The sequence below is a fragment of the Pinus tabuliformis genome, chromosome 5_1, assembly GCF_031772625.1.
Source record: "Pinus tabuliformis cultivar Carrire ecotype Pingquan chromosome 5_1, CPIR1, whole genome shotgun sequence".
Classification (NCBI taxonomy): Eukaryota; Viridiplantae; Streptophyta; class Pinopsida; order Pinales; family Pinaceae; genus Pinus; species Pinus tabuliformis.
In genome coordinates, this window is record NC_142305.1 from 165,273,079 (window position 1) to 165,278,208 (window position 5,130).

The following is a 5,130-nucleotide window of genomic DNA, read 5'->3' on the forward strand; positions in this document are numbered from 1 at the left end:
CAGTGGGTGAGACACCGGCAAATTCTCTGAGTGACTTCTCTTGAACATATCGGCAAAACTGGAATGAAGAATCGGTAGCATTAACCCCAAATATGGATGGTGTGATGGAACCATGGTGATGTGACCAGTGAATGGAACAACCCAACTCGACTCTGATGTGGAGTGAAAGTGTCATGTTCAAGAGCGACTTGCTATCAATAAAGTTTCTTCAAGTTTTCTTCCCAATTTTTCCCTAGTCATTGCTGACCAGTACCTCTTTATTTTTGTCAAGCTTGAGGAGGATAACATATGATTTTTCTATAATTTTCCCTTCGGGCAAACCCATCGCTATGTTTTAACGAGCCTAGTGATAGTGAAACTCGTTCTTGTCTGTATGGACAAGTTTATCGCTATTAGGTTTTAACGAGTTTAACGATAAGGATAACTCGGTCCTTTTCAATTTTAGAGAGTCTGAAAAGGGACGTAAAGAAAACTCCAATAATCCTTTTTCATCGTATAATCCCTTGAGCCTGAAAAAGTATAAAACAATACAAAAGGGATGAATTTTTGGTACTTTTAACGAGCCAAACAAACAAGCGCTCGATATTTTTACGTAATAATCCCTCAAGTCCAAAAAGATTAAAATCTAAAAGAGGGATAGCACTTCCGGTCCCTTTAACGAGCTGGAGAGGCAAATTGCTCGGAAATATTTTCATATTTTATGAGTCAGTTGAAAAGAACTTAAAGGAGACTCGTTTTTTGAGGAATGAGTGATAAATTCGGGTAGCAGCTGATTCCAGGTAAGGTTTGGAATTCTCCAATCATGGCAGTGTCACAAGGATGATTAACAGGATCACTCTTTGCAGCTGTTCCTCAAAAAGGGTAAACAATCAAATGGAGGTGAATGATCGGCCAATACAGAGTGGAGGTGATGATGAGAACACGACCAAGGCTTCAAAGGCTGGTGATAATACATTCACGATGGTTATTTATCGGAAATTGGTTCATTTTTTAATGAGCTTAAACTCTGGGGCAACATTTTCTCATTGCTTATGTTTATTTTCTAACAAGCTTGAATTCCACGTTAAAACGGCTCGATTAATCTAGTCATATAGTAAGGATGTCTCATATATAAAAATGGCATTTTTTCAAAGCTTTTCCTCGCATCCTTTCTTTATGCAAGTTAGGAAACGACCAATCCTACGAGTTTAAAGGGTTAGAGGACCTATAAATTTAAAAAATAAATGGTCGCTCTTCGCTTGCATGCCAAAAGGTTTGCATGCCCCCAGGTATAGTGAAGCAGAGTTTCGAGGTTACCCCTCAATTTGCAAACAAAACATTTGTTTTATCAGGAAAGGCCTACCTTTTCAGGTTACCCTTCAATTTGCAGACAAAACACTTGTTCTATCAGGAAAGGCATACCTTCTAACGGAGGTATCTTATTCTGGTCTAATCCCATTTTCAAAAATGGATGGGTGTGTCAGCTACTCATATATCCTTTGCGGAAACCTACCCTATACCCAAGGTTTTCCTGTCGAAACATACCAGGGTGCACGCCCCCTGGGTTTCACTCATATCTTCCGAATCACTCGTGCTCATCAGGAGGACGGACTGGGGATTGATGAGACATTCCTTGCGTGAAAATACCATTCAGGGTTGGTGTATGACTATTTGCTATGTGTGAACTGGGGAATGAAAGCTGGTCTACGAGCTTGACCACTCTTCCTTCATGCGGAAAACACATTACTCTAAAGAGTGAGAAGACAAAGGCTCCCATGCAATAAATATAGTCTCGTCCAAGGAGTAGATTATAATCCAGGGGTCCTTGGACTACCATTACGTTCATGTGAACGATTTTCCTTCTCAATGTTATCGGCACATTGGGAAGGATCCCTAACGGTCGACTGGTTCCTTTGTCAAAGCCTGTTAGATTTCTCATCTCAAGCAAAAGCGATAGCGAACCAAGCGCTTTCCAAGCAGTTGAGGAAAGGATACTCATATAAGCCCCTTCATCTATGATGGTTGTTAAAGCTCGAATCTACCTCAGGCTGAGGAAGGCAAAACTCGAGGCCACATCAAACCACGCTCAGCCTCGTAGCTAGCCCTATGAGGACAGGAGAGGGCTCTCTCCGGGTCTATCTCGGCAGACAAGTTTTCAAAGGGGCTGAGATGACCGATAAAGAATACTGATTTTAGGCTAGTAAAGAGATATGAAAAGGGGTTTTAATGAATGATTCGGTTTTCTGGGCTGCATGGGGCAAAGAATAGCTTGAACAGGGAAATGTAATCAAGAACGCAAATTATCTCCTGAGGCAAGGTAGGCAAGAAATTTAACAATTAAATTGAGATAAACAGAATGGCAAGACTGATGAGAAGTCGACAAGGGCATAGAAGATGGATCCTTGTCAAATTGAAGAAAACATTAAATATGAACACTTCCTCAAGACAGAGCAAATAAATTGAATTTTTCCTTTCTCACTTAAAAGTATTCAACATAAATGATTATGAAATGAAACAGTAAACATAACAAGGAATGTATGAGACAGAGAAGCAACATATGTCAAATTTCATACCACAGGAATCTCAGGAGTCAGAGCTGTATTTTTTTTATTGAATCCCTTCAAAACTGTACAATGAAACTCTATTTTTCTCCACGCACCGCTCTCAAAAATATTCTCTCTAACCTCTTTACAAATGATTTTTAATACAATATATAAAACTCAGAAAGAAGATAAATGATCGATAAAAAAAACCGGGCATTGTTACATCAATAATCATAAAAATAGAAAAACTCTGCTCTAAAAGGAATAGCGTTGTATTTGTTTGTTGATGACCAATGATCTCGCAAAACCTGTAGCTAAACTTTCTGAACTGCAACTGAAAACCAAAAATAGGCCAATCAATTCGATGGCTTTGCTGGGATAGTTATCTGCACTTCAATTTGGCTTCTGACTTTGATTGCCGCGTTACATTTACTATTTTCCAACCTCTGATAACCAATGAATGGGCAAAATCTGGAGTGCAGACAATCTGGAATGCAACTGAGATCAAAATAGGCAAATTGACCTAAATAAGGAATGGTTTAATTATCTTTTAACAAACAAGACTAAAAATCAAATCAGCGTTTCTGAAGATAGAATAGCGCTCCATTTTCTACTCGAATCTATTGATAACAATTGAAAAGACGGAAACTGTATCTGAAGACCCTTTAAATTTGCAACTGAAGACCAAAATGGGCAATCGGACCTATATTTCTGCCACGGTGAATATCCTTTATTTAAACTCTGGCTTTGACTTTGACTGCCACATCACAGAATACAGACCCCCCACGATCAAAACCGATCCCACCACACTTCCAACGTGAAGATTTGCATGAAGAATGAAGCATTCCAAAATTGCCACTACTATGATATTCAATGGATTGAAAACTGTTGCAAATACTGGTCCTTTTATGTGTACATACCACGTTTTCACGAAGAAAGTGAATGCTGAACAGATCAATCCCGTAAAAACGTAGCTAAGAAGCTCAAGATTCAAGCCAATGGTCCAGACACTTGATGTGTTATGCTCAAAATCAAAGCAATTACACCAGACTGCAATGCTCCGAACATACACGTCAGTGCAGTCAATGACAATTGAGCTGGATACTTCTTCGAAACTGGAGACTAAAATATAATCCAGGATGACCAAGAAAAAACGCTGGCAAAAAGCATAATGGAACCAAATATGTTGTTGCTAGCTGCGGAATTGTATGCATTTAGCATTTTAATTACAGAACCCTTGTATAAGGTCATCACCATTGCACCACCTACACAAACAATAGTGCTCACAACCTTCGCTAGCCCTCTCAGGCTCCTAATGTCAATGTTTTCATATCTTAGAACAGTGGCCATCACAAACGTGACTACTGGGATTAAATTTGTTGTTGCAGAAGCAAAAGTGGAATTGTTATAGTTCAATCCCGTGTAGTAAAAGTACTGAGTTATTGCAATTCCGTCGAATGCGAGCAAGAAGATTTGTAGACTTGGAGGCGATTAGACACGATCTGGTCGCATGAATACAAACAAAATTTGTGCTGGACTGAGTGTGTAGCGCGCTATCCCAGTGCGTAGCACACAGCCTGATGCGTAGCGCCTGTGTATTTTTACACTGGCTTCTGATGCCCAATGCGTAGCGCACTGCCCGGTGCGTAGCGCACACCTCCAACGTGTAGCGCACTGCCCGGTGCATAGAGCACACCTCCAACGTGTAGCGCACCTTCCAGTTCTACTCCATAGTTTTGAAAACCACGATTTCGCCCTTGTAATGCGCCTTTGACCTCTGCTTTGAAGCTTTATATAGGTTGCAAAAATATCTCATAAGATCACCTTTGATTTTAAATGTATTTCATGACCATTCACTTTCTTTGAGACAACATTTTGTGACTCAACAGCAGGAACTTCTCTGATTGGCTGCACAACCCAATTTTCTGAGTCACTACCATTAGAATGTGCGCGTCCATTCCTTAATATTCTTGTTTTTGGATGATCCGACTTGCATGTGTCCAGAGGAAAAACAAGATATGAACAATCCAAAGGTAAAACCGCCAGGTCATTTGCAGTTAATACATTACACTTTTTCTTAATCGGCATTTTCTTTGAAATTGTCACCTTAGATTGATATTCTTGATCCTTTTTCGACAGTTTGATTGCGTGACTCTGAATATTTGATTTTTATGAATCCTTTTGAGATCTTTGACGAGCATGTGACATTTTCACTGTTCCCATTCCTGCCATGACACTTTCCTCATTTAAAGCAGAAATTGACTCCGCTTGTCCACCTGCGGGTTCTGCAACTTGAACCAAGTTACAGCCAATCTGATCATCTCTTGATACCTCCAACAGTGACGTTAAAACAATATTTACTTTGCCATCACTGGAGACAAATGGTTTATCTGAATCACAAGCCTCAGCTTTTTCAAAACAATTAGATGGGTTGATTGGCATGTTCTTCTCAGTGCAGCCAATTTTGGAAATTAAGTCACGTTCTTGAACCCAAGCTGCACGGAAAATCTTGCCAAGGTCTCTAACTTTAAAACTTGAGAAACCTTCATTAGGCTGGCTTTCAAGTTCACCCTTTGCACTTAGGGACTTGAAATATTCCGTACCCGTG

General features: G+C 39.9%; 1 pseudogene; it reads right to left on the reverse strand.

Moving 5' to 3' along the window:
• Positions 1 to 3,252: 3,252 nt before the first annotated feature.
• Positions 3,253 to 4,610, reverse strand: LOC149163943 (WAT1-related protein At5g13670-like; annotated as a pseudogene).
• Positions 4,611 to 5,130: the final 520 nt, after the last annotated feature.